The sequence below is a fragment of the Puntigrus tetrazona genome, chromosome 12 (genome assembly GCF_018831695.1).
Source record: "Puntigrus tetrazona isolate hp1 chromosome 12, ASM1883169v1, whole genome shotgun sequence".
Taxonomy (NCBI): Eukaryota; Metazoa; Chordata; class Actinopteri; order Cypriniformes; family Cyprinidae; genus Puntigrus; species Puntigrus tetrazona.
In genome coordinates this window covers 2,318,006-2,331,101 of record NC_056710.1, presented here as the reverse complement: position 1 = coordinate 2,331,101, position 13,096 = coordinate 2,318,006, and positions in this window count along the sequence as shown.

Genomic DNA, 13,096 nt, shown 5'->3' with positions numbered 1-13,096 from the left:
TTTTCTTTTTTTTTTCTCATGTAAAGAGTGAAATCAATGTTACCTGAGAAGGTCTTCTAGGCGAACAGGAACACTGGGATCTTATTAAAAACTTAGGCATTATGAAATTTAAAGTACGATTAGCCCCGACATTAAAGAAAATGACTAAATGTGGGTCCAGATGATGATGGTTTTAAGTCTGTTTTCTGTCATGAAGATCTCTTCAAACAGTCAATCATTACCAATTAGATTTAAAAACAAAAAATGGCTCTCTGTGTCTGGAAGCAGATGATATGTGGAACAATGTTTAGAAAAATCACGAGTTCCAAAACCATAATGACACACCCTGCTTGTAATTGTACCTAAGTCTGCTGGATAATATTGGACATGGGAATTTCGAAGACCTCCAAATGATCGACATAACTAAAACTTTAGCCAAAAAAAAAGGTCCATCCCTCAATTACCATTGTTAATGTATTGCTTTGTTTGTGAACCTAAACATTTAAAAATCATTAAAAAAAATAGTAATGAAAGTAATCTGTTATGTATTTTAAAGATTCGTTTGATCACTTTTATCATCCAATTTTATCATTACAAGCTACCAGAAATTATTTGGCCATATAAATATCAGTAATATTCCTCAATATATATATGAGGAGTATATTTGCAAAAACTGATCTTTAACAATAAAAATAAATAAATAATAAAAAAAATTATAAAATATATATATATATATATATATATATATATATATATATATATATATGTATGTATATATATATATTAATATCAATTAAACTGCAATTGGGTTATTTTGATTAATTAAAAAAAATGTATATAAGCCTTAAAAGCCAACAAAGACACACATGCAATCTTTTTTTGTCATTTTATGATTATTTTACTAAATTTGGCATATAAGTTAAAACCAAAAAAATCAGGTGTCAGACTTTATAGGGATATCTTTTGAAACATTTAACATGCTATAACACTTGTGTTTACTGTTGTCTGAGCTCGTCCCGAAAGCTCATTACGCTGCCGTATGGTTGTTGTAACGACCCCCATAGGCGTCCCACGTAAGCTGTTGCAAATTTGCACAAACGCATTACCCCCGGCGGGGGCGCGTCTCCCAGCGCACAGGGGTCATGTGGAAGGGACTTGTCCTTGTGTGACACGGCATGAGAGACAGAGAAGGCGGTGAGGTGCTGGCAGATGCCTCTCTCGGCCATTTCTCGGCTTTTCTCTGCTGCTGATTTACATGCGTCCCGCCGCAGGCCTGACACCTTTATGTTCAGCCACCCTATCCCTGCAGGTCCAGTCCTTGGGAGAGATGCAGCTGAACTTTTCCTCCTATCACCTTGTAAAGAACGTCTGTCCGGCCTATTGTTTGACATCTAGGGGCGACAACAAAACTTTTTATTCCCAGAGCCATTTTTTCTCTAAATTTGTGCGTATATACAGAATTTATAGCGAGCAAATGAAAGAGGCCTGTTTTTATTCACTCCCTTGAACCGAACACAGTGTAAATCAGCGTAATTGCAGGGTGTTTTCCCGCAGACACTGAACTGCTTGTTGTTTAGCGTAAGGGAAGAGGACAAAAGAAGCATTTTCAGCTGAGAAGTTCCTTTTTTTTTTACATTTTCTGCACAAAATGTAAGCCATGCCTGTGCAGAAGTCACGGTACTGTGGCACTGCAGTTGCTAAGGCGAATCGTTTTTAATGTTCTTATGTTCGATTGGATGTTTTTAGAAGGCGTTTCCGGTTTCTGATATATATTAGTATGACTCAATTCCCTCTAAGGCATTTGTTTGACATGTTTTGCTGTCCGTATCTGACCATTCAAAGTAATGAAGACGAGCATATGTTTGCGATTCAACTGCGCCGTTTCCTCCTGTAGAGCTGCTTATTTCTATCGACATTTACTGATTTGAACCGAATCAGCATTTTTGCAACAGTTTTGTTATCTACATCTACATTTATTGTTATATATGTACATCTACATTAATGTATATATGTATAATGTATGTTAATGTATATATATGCGATCTTTGAATAACACTTGAATAATTTAAACGCGATATATTTCAAATGTGCCTTAAGTATACTTGCAATAATTACACTTCAGCACAGATATACTTCAGTCGATCTCTAGTTAGACTACTTCCACACAATTAAAGAACGTAAATATACCAGTTTAGTATGCCAAAAGTACAATTGCACGAATGAAGGCTTTCGTTCGTGTCTGTTGCATAACCCGTTTTATACGGTTAGAGGTTTATTCAAAAGCATGTCATTTCTGCTAAACATACTCCGCAGGGGAAGTGTTAAAGATGTCTGGATCAAGCTGACCGATACGGCTCTCCAACACTGAAGTGAAAATGACTTTTTCATTACCACGGGGGTCAATGGGAACGTTTCTAAAAGCATTTACACGTCTGCTGCCCTCTTGCCCTCCTGCCGAATCATATCAGACTTTTCCAGCTTTCAATCGGATTAACTATTAGCAGCCCATTGCTATTATTTATAATCAAGAGGGGGCTTTTCACGGGTCCCCAGGGTCAGGAAAAGTTCAGTCATTTACAAAAAAAAAGGCATGACCTCACAGAGACATTAATTTATCCATTTCTCGTGAGCTGGAAGTTTTGCAGGTCTGGTTTACTATTGGCGACGAAAATTAGCTTCGCGAAAATTAGCTCCTCGGATATTAGCACGCGAGAGCCACTTGTGCAAGAAAAAATAAAAGAAGCGCGTGACCTCCTTCACGTATAAAGTAAAAACATTTACGTACATTTTTAGATCATTTGTCAATAGTCTTGTTCTTTTTAAATTGGTGTATAAACGAAAACAAGGGTCACTATTACTCGCTCTTATTTTTTTTTATTATTTCCAACACTAAAACGTAAGACACATAATTTATGTGATGGTTTACAGCTCAGATTAGTTCAGTATTATTTCAATTACGTTTCAAATATTTTAATTCAAATTTATTTCTCATACAATAGTGCATGTTGACTTAACATTACAATATTACTATTATAATATTAAGCCAAAGATGACAGGTAAGGTAAGGTACCAAAACTCACTAACACATAAAATGTGTAGTTTTGATGCAAGTTAAAAAAAATGTAAATCTATATATCTATATCTATATGTATGTCTATAAAATGGTTTGAACATCTTGATGAATTTTTTTCTTGTAAACATGCAGCTTTTTGTTTCACAAGACATTAACTAATGAACTGGATTCATGTTTATTGATGTTTTTATCAGTTATTCTGACGGCACCCATTCACTGCAGAGGATCCATTGCTGAGCAAGTGACGTGACGCTACATTTCTCCAAATCTGTTCTGAAGAAGAAACAATCTACATCTTGGATGGCCTAAGGGTGAGTCAGTTTTAATTTTTTTTTGTAAACATGTACATTTTTGGGTGAACACGCATGGGATAGTAACCAACCGCCCAGAGCACCCTAGCAACTGCACCATAGCAATAAAAGCAAGCCCAAGCATAGAAATATCCAAATCTATTTATTTTTCATCCAATATAGTCACAAGAAGTTTGACGTCACAGCAAATAAAATAAAAAAATCTCAGCTTCGATGAGATTCTGTGCACGAGGTTTTGTCAAACGAGGTATTGAGAGTATGAAGCTGTACTCAAAGCTAATGATGAATGATTTCTCAGTTTGAGCGTGTATACATCCACAGCCGACGCAGTCCACGAGACAGCTTTACTCTGGTCCAGCAGATCCGGCTCAGGTTTCTGACTCGACCAGCAGCGTAAACGGTGAGCACGCACCATTAAGTCCTTAGAATAACACCAAGGCCGTCAATGCTAGCATCCAACAAGTGAAAACAAATTCCCTAAATCTTCTGGAAAGAAGATCTCATTCCAGTCTAGGCAGCTGAATATCAGGAGCCTATTCGAAGCGAAGATGATTTATAGCTTTTACCTGTGGCTTTCGGGTTAAGTCGCATGACTGTAACCATCAGTGAGGTCGCTTCGGCTTCATACCCAGTCGGGGAAGTTACTTGGAAATTGTGTGCTCATAATTTGAAATAGTATACAATATCTTTCAGAAATGAAAAGTTCTTATTACAAGGAAGATAGGTGTAGGCTATAACTCAAAAAGCAAGTTCAAATGTGTATTTTTTTTTCAACTAAATATAACTACTGAACGGAACAATCTGATTGAACTAATTGACTGAAATTTGTTGGTAACGTTTATTAATCTGAGCTAATGTTAAATCTCAAATCTCAAATTGAAATCAAAAGTTTATAACATCTAATGATCTGTAATTCTTACTGTTAAAATGACACATTTCAGCTAACGAGAGTTTCATCGTTAATAAATGCTTACGCAAAATTAAAAAAAATTATTTATCATCCCTACATGGGTTTTCCACATAATCCTTTGATAAAAGCCTTGAAAATGGTAATATTCAAATGTAATTTCTTTTATCAACTATAAGACGAAAACAGCAATTATACCAACACTGAATCCACTTGCCTCCCAAGTGCGTTTGCTTTTGACGCGACCTTAAAACACCTCGAGACATCCAGACAAGACAGAAGACAACCAATTACAGTGCGATCCGCTGAGGTGGGAACTAATGATTGACTTTCTGAGACAACATCTGCTATTATGGCCTTCTGACGGCAATATCTGACGCACTTTTAAGACAAGTTCAAACAGTCCTCGGAGTTCATGCCTCACAGCGGCCCCAAGCTGCTCATTCTGAGGTTTGCGGCGTCTCGATGCCCGACATATAAACCTGAACAAACGTACATTAGTGCTTCAGTTTCTCTTTAAAATGCAACTCAGTTACTCAAACAGCCCTGAAAAGTCTCATAAAACCCGAAAAGGCTCATTTAAAAAAACAGTCTTTATGTATTTGTGGCAAACAAACACAAAACATGAAATACTCAAAGCAAAAAAAATAAATGCATAAAATGCCGACCGGAAAATGACTTAATTATCATTTAAATAATACCTCAGTATTCGGTGCGGTATAATAATCAAATGAATGGCTCACTAATTGGGTTCCGACTAAAGGTTTATGTGCCTGAGCTCATGCAGCGCTGATGTATAACAGCAATAAATCTTTAAGGATGTTTGAGTTTTGTAGATGTTTAGCCAAGCGCACTTGGCATTCAGTGGCGAATCAAAGGCTGATAACCTGTGAGATCATTGTGAGACCTCAGCAAATCTACTACCGCATCTGCACGTCTAAATGTTTGATTTGGACTCCAGCACAAAGCCACATGCCGCTGAAAGTTCAAAAGTTCAGTCTAGCCATGAACTCTGCCGGGACTCAAGTTGCTCCGCAGTCGCAGGATTTTCACCCACGCTCGTTCCAGAGTAACCCAGATTTCTGTGGAGAACACGGATAAAATCATTGTGAAAATAACCACATGGGTAACGTTCCTTTTCGTGTAAAAAAAAAAAAGCCTGTTTGCTTACTTCTCTAAAAAACGAATCCGGAACACTGTGTAATGGGCAACCAAACAAATAGTAGGGAAATAAAAACAACAATAAATGTGTCACATGCTGTTTTATTACCCTGCACGCTTCAGAAATGGAACAGGTAGGGTTGCTCCGAGGTCACATGAGCTATAACAGGGCAGAACTTCATCCAGATAAGATGTGGAAACCTCTCCCTTGTCATAAAGTTACGAATGAGAGGAGAAATATGTCAATAACAATAATTCAGCGGCTTGTATTTAAATGTAGCCTTTGCGATTTAGTACATTGAAAGTATATTAAACCACGAAAGCCGTTCATTTTGACAAAGTAAAACTTTTTCAGTCGCCTTGCGCTCTTTGCCGAATCTTTCCATTGTGTTTCTTCTAGTCAGAATGACAAAAGCATCGCGGGTTCATTTGCACGTCATCGTACGCATTTGCGCATTTTACAAGAAATAGGTCTGATTCTCTCAGGTCTCAGGAGGCCGAGAGTCTAGCCCGTGTGTCTCTGCATTTAGTGTCTTCTCTCAAGTCACAAACCCTCTGTCAGACACTTTATTGTGTTGGGGATACCCCTCAAAAAGCACGTCTGTTCATGTATCTCTTAATGACCTGTGTGTTATTCTCAGCGTGCCGTTAAAAACGATTTCCCTTTAAACGCTATAAAAGCACACGCCAGATATTTGGAAATGCATTTGATGCTGCTTTTATATACGCTATCTCTGTTGAAAACGAAAACGCAGATTTCTGTGACTTGGAGATATTTTAAGTACATGTCAACCTTTCACCAAGTCATTCACGTTAGTGTAATCAGTAGATCTTATTGATGGGATCTCGTACTTTTATGGCTCTCTTATTGCACTTTCATACTTTGTAACCTCACCGACTTTTCAACTTTGTCTCAGAGGTTTAAAATAAGGACGAGACTGAAAACGGGACAGATCAAATGACTCAGATCATCTGCTCATGCTCATGCAAGAAATGATGGGGATTGTGAGACATTATAGTCATGTCCCGATTCGCGTGCTTATGCGCTTCTCTAGTATAAAGTGTGGTATAATGGTGCAAGTGGTGTAAACTTTTGGAAAAAGTGCACTTAAAATTAGTGTGCAATGTTTTGAAATCCATGCATTATATGTGGAGTTAATATAAATGCATAATAATGTCCTTTAAGACACAACTGTAGAACCCCATAGAAATATAAGCGAGTCAATGAAGTCGACCGATGCGTGAGAGCTCGTGAAACTCTCATTTAGTGAAAAGTGAAACACCTGATGCTGCTGGTTTCTACCTCTTCATGTTTTGGCGTCCTCCCTTCCCCCGTCCTCATTCATCTGGCCTGTACATGAACCCTCGCTGACTTTTTACCCTTCACTCCCTACCTGCTAACACACAAGCAGCTGTTTTTCTCTGTCCTCACTGGGATGCACACAAATGTTAAAATAACAATAGCTTCTCCATCGAGAATTTCATTGTAAAATCTGAACTCCCTGCAATTCACTGGTATTTGACCTTTAAAAAGATAACCGCTAAGTATTGTTGTTTTATTAACCTCATCGACTGAACCAACAATGAACAGCTGTATTATTAACTAACGTTTAATGAAGATTCACAAACACTATGAATTGCTTATTGTTAATGAATTTTAGTTAAGGCATTCATGTAATGCAGGCATGATACCTTTCTCACTTTTTCACATAGATAAATATAAATTAATAAATGGCTGTGAAATATTGATTTATATTAGAAGAAAAAGTAGCATAACTGGGAAATCAGTTGCCTGCAACAATAGTTAGTTATACACAAAAATATCTGCGTATATAAAGTATAAGGGGTATATTTTTAGCAATAGCCAAAAACACATATAGGTCAAAAAATAAATAAATTCATGCCAAAATATTAAGGATATTAAGTAAAGATCATGTTCCATGAAGATGTTTTGTAAATATCCTATCACAAATATATTTAAAACTAAATTTTTGATAGTAATATACATTGCAAAGAACTTTAAAGTCAATATTCTTAGTATTTAGATTTTTTTTTAACCCCACATTTTTAAATAGTTGTATCTTGGCCAAATACTGCCTAACAACTATCAATGAAAAGCTTATTTATTTGTTATAAATAAATGAGCCTTATCACTGGTTTTGTGGTCACAAATGTTACGGCTAACCAAATATTCATATTGTCATTTAAATAAACCGATTCCATTAAAAGAAACGAAATGTTCTGACTTTCAAGCGCCGTTAGATACGTGCCGCTTTTGTTGTCCGAGGGTGCTTTACGAGGACATTTCTCAAGGTTCACTGATGGGTCTGGCCCGTAATGAGTTTCCTAATCCTGTAAAGAGCACAATATCGCAGGTAGAGAGGTACGTGAAGTCGTTTCGGTGTGTGGAAACAGATAAGCGGTGGAGCTTCCCGCAAAAAGCTCGTAGCAAAATGATTAATTTGCTGTTCCCATCAGAAGGACTGTCTATGAACAGCTGCTATGGACTTTGAAAGCAAGCGACTGGCCCAGTTCATTGGGAGGGCAGAGGCGATGTGGAGTGGTATGTCTGTGACATTTGTGCGCACACATGCACACACACACACACACATATGCTGAAAGAGTTACCTCCCATTACCTCCTTCGCGAGAGGAACGCCTCGCAACATTTCACCCTCATCCAACCTGCCATTATCTTCTCCTCCGATACTCTTCGGGTTCATTCCCATGCCAGACTGAGCAAGCAGCGCCATTTATTTTCCACATTCGTCACTGCGAAAACAAAACACGGGTTGGCTCTAGTGGGGAGGCTTAAATGGTTTCTAACACCATCTTCTGACTTAATGATCAAAAACGATGAGTTATTACTCGTACGCCGAGGGGGCTGCTTCGGAGGTGTAACTTATCAGATGAGGAAAACTCTAATGGTGGATAGCTTTGCTTGGCTCCTCGGCCACCTAATCCTTCATTCGGCCCATCCGTCAAGAGCCCTCTGTTTCAGTCCTGTCTTTGATTCAGCAAAGTTCAGTGTCTTCCTTTGCACTATCACTGCCTGGAGAACATGTGTCAGCAGCTTGAACCAGACTTTTAACCTCCACGCACGTTCTGAAAGGCTCCGCTTTGAAGAAACATCACGACTTTAACTACACTTCGGATTTTTACCTGTTTATTGAGAATAAACAGGTTTCGGACTCTTCGCGTTTACGAAAAGTGCACTGAGAGGGTTAATGATTCGATAGTAAATCTTTGAAGTTGGTTATGGTTATTTTTGAGGATCATTTGTAACCCTGGACCAAAAAAAAAACAGTAAATAGGTCATGTTTGTAATATTCGGACGAGATACAACCATTTGGAAATCTGGAAACCGAGGGTGCAAAACTTGCATTTAATGTTGTCCAAATGAAGTTCTTAGCTATGTATATCACTATTATTATCAAATTTACAAAATATGTTCATGGAACAAAAGCAGAATCAATCATTTTGACCCGTACAAATATATCCCAGCAACGTAAGACTGGTTTGTGGTCCAGCATCACATTTCTAAGCATTTTGAAGTGAGTGTCTCATATGTGTTTCATGTGATTTTAACGTGTTTTTTTCTGTAAGAGAATTTATGAATGTGGATTCTATGCCCTAAAAGGAATTTTAATGACAGTTATTGTTTGTTTTAATATCGTTCACAGTTTTGGATGTAAATATATTTTTTAAGAAATTAATACTTTTATTCAACAAAGATGCAAAGATGCGACAATAAAGATGTTTATAATAGAATTATTTTGAATAGAATTATAAATGCGGTTAAAAAAGTAAATCAATCAATTTGCATGATTTCTGAAGCATATATATATATATATACAGTACACACATGCATATACATATATACATACAGTATATACACACACACATATATATATATATGTATATATATATATATATATATATATATATATATATATATATATTGCAATGTCATTGTGCAACTTTAAAATCTAGATATTCTACTGTATTTTTGATCAAATAATTGCCTTAATGGTAAACGTTTATTTATTAATATTATTATTACTACATTTCGGACTATACAGAATTTAAGATAAAATATAAAAAAGCCATTTGAAATTGAATAAATGTATCAACATCGCTGAATTGAAATATAATAAATAGTGATAATTCTATCATAATATCTGCACGAACGATATCGGTCGGTATTTTCTTTCCAACCGACAGAAAACAAAAACGCACAGTGGGTATCGGGACGCCGACATTTTTAAAACGAGCAGATGTCACCTGTTGACGTTTGCTGTGAAGTACCAGCTCTGAATCCGGGTGGAGGTAGCGGGAGTGTGGTAGGTGTGGTGAGGAACATTGAGATGAGCTCCTGCTGAGACAGACAGGGACAGATGAGGGCCGCTGGCGCTCACAGCTGGGAATCCAGTCAGGGCCAGAGAGTCTATCAGTGAACTCCACAGCCCTGCTCAGACCCCTCCTGACCTGAACATAACCCCGCTGATGCTAATTCTTATTTATTGCCTATTAAAGCGCAATGCTTCATCCTCTCATGCCGCAGTGTGATTTAGCACTCCTCAAGTCCAGTGTCTCACCCTTCCTGCTCTTCGTCGTGTAAAGAGCACTTTGCGAGCAGACCATTGGTAACTTCTTGGGCTTTAAAAAAATGTAATTTGCCTGCATAATGGGAATGTGTTCTTATTTGCTCAGTGGTTACTTTTGGCCTACACAGAAAAAGACTGTAGCGTAACTTACAATTTAGCCTCAAATGTATATACAAATTTATTGCGCTGAATGCAGACAATGTAATATTAATAAAATATAAAGGCACTTTCATGCCTATGTTTCTTAACCCACTTAAGGAAAGCTTGTAATAAAGTACATTTTGTATTAATGCCAAATAATAGAATGGCTATCGCTACAAATGTACCCGTGTTACTCATGACTGTGTGCTCCAGGGTCACATATAAATATATACTGAAGCCTTAAATGGATCAAAAAAGCACTTATTTCATTTAACGTAAATTTAAACACATTAATTTAATTGTAAATAACTTGCAGTGAAGTGTATGAAAGCGTAACATCAAGTTAATATGTTTATTTTAAAGTTAAAGTGTACTTCATTTTGACGAGGAAAGATGATCAATAAGTCATATCAGCAATTCGGCCTAACAGTTTAAAGCGGCATCTGATTTTTTACAGCGTACGAACATTTTATGCATAAATAAAATACAAAGACGTCCCACTGAGGGTGTGTTCCGGTTACCTCACATTTTGTCACTTATTTAAGTAAGTTTCTTATTTTATTTTTCCCCAGGCAAAAAATCAACTCTGAGGTGTTATATAAAACAAACAGTGCTTTAATATTTATTTCCGAGCACACAGGCTTCTGTTTCTCTTCTCAGATCCTGCAGCCGTTGCGAAGTCTCAGTTCAACTTACAAAGAGAAAAGTGGGATGAACGGGGGACTGGCTCTGTATGAAAAGAGCGTCGTTTACGGCACTCGGCACAGGGCCGTCTGAAGAGGTACCTGCTAAGTGCCGTCATTAAGCTGGAGTCAAAGTGTCTGCAGGACTTGCATTGTGCATCGCGGCCCTTGTTTCCTGTCAGACCAGGACATGTGAATTGTCCTGGGGCCCTTCAGGTTGAACCGGGGCTGGGGGTAGAGACGGGACCCAAGGACACAAAGGAACAAGAGAGGTGACGGTCTAAGCGAGTCTAGTCATCGGGTCTGTCTCCTCCCACCGACCCTCTCTTATCTCTCTTGTGACTGGCATCTACAGTAGCAGGCCGCGAAGCCGTATTTCACACTTTCAGTTAGAGATGCATTATGTGGCGCGACACCTCACCTGCCTGTGAAAAGAGGAGACGCGTTATCAGGACAGGTCCCCGCTTCTTTGAACTGGAGCCCCTCACCCCGGTGCGCTCGTTTGCATTTTATGCCACCCGTCAAACAGTCTGATACGCGGCGACGTCGTAACGGCGCTCTGAACGCGGCGCGAGACGCCGTCCTCAGATCTTCAGGAGCCTCGGGGGCTGTTTAGGGAACGCACTCCATAAATCGGCTTTCATACTCAACTTTATAGACCCTGATTTGTCAGAACGAGGAGTGAAAGGAGTCGTGGTCAGGGGTTAACTGCGGTACACCTCCAGGTTTCAGACGGCTCACAAATGCGTGCGAATGCCTCGCTCTCGTTGAGACCGCAGAGCGTAGATCATTTCTGCTGATCAGTGTTTTCTGTTTTATACTGGAACTTTAGAAAGTTTTGGTTGTCACGTTCGAATGCTAAAGGAAATGGCTCTTTGCACATGCATTTATTTTCTATAGCCACGGCTAAAAAGTTTGCTTATTTCAAAATGTGTATTTAAACGCTATCATGCTAGTTTGAGTGTGATGAAATTATAATTGCGAAAATACATAAAAAACATAAAATCACTACGATGTTTTCATAGATTGTGTTATACAGTATTATTGTGTATTTAAATTTGATTTAACTAAATGACATTAGAACTAAATGATATGTATAATTAACGTAATCATGCAAATAAATAGAATAAATTGTCATACTTTATAAACTCTAATTTCATACATTTAAACTTAATATTGTACTATAAATTACAAGAAAAGTGTATAATTATTATAAATTCTTATATAATATATATTATATAATATAATTGTACAAATAAACAAATAAAAATAAACATTCTTCAATATACATTATACATCCATATGCATTTATGTACAATAAATATGATTGTATATTACTATATAAAATTACTATATAAAATCAATACTTTTATTTACTGTAGAAAATATTATACACCTAATTTAAATTAGTTTTAGAAATGCATACTAAATGTATATTCAATTACTATTATAAATTAACTTTATAAAGTGCAAATAAGACCATTTATTTATATAAAAATATATTGCTATATATTTAACTTATATAATTAATTATTCTCAAAAGCTATGAATTTAGTGATAAAGGACTATTACGGTGTTTATTATGTAAATAATTGTGATTATTGGTTTGGACAGTGTGCGTGCTTACTACCTGTTAATAACTTTACAGAAACCATACTTGAGTAAAATTGCTGGAGTCCTGTTATGGATTATTCTGGATTATTCCCCCGAAATAGCATTTCGAATTCGTCGCCACGACTACAGTTTACTATTTTTTCCTAGACTTTTTCACAGCAAAGGCCTTCGGTGAAGCACGTCATTTCTGCACGCATAACATCAACCAAAATATTAATGTCTTAAATATCATTTCTTAAATTGCGTCCCGAAAGACGAACAAAGCTTTCACGGGTTTTGGAGCGACATGGGGGTACGTGATTAATGACGAAATGTTCATTTTGGGGTGGAGTAGGATCCTTTCAGGCTGGCACGCGTCCATCCGGCACCGGTTTCCAAACCGATTGCTTCAATGCTTCCATTAGTTTCTTCTTTTCACGTGTCCTCCTACCCCCGAGTGCTTGCCGGTGCATTTATCATCCATTTTCACTTTTGTTGAGGCCATGCATCAAATGATCAATCATAGCCGAGTGTTTTCCTTAGCATCGGCCATCTTTCATTGTCACCATCAAAGGACTGTCTCGTCTCCTTTGTGGGAGTGAGAAAGAAAGAAGGGGGTTAAAGGACAGGAGCGCCGGGTCT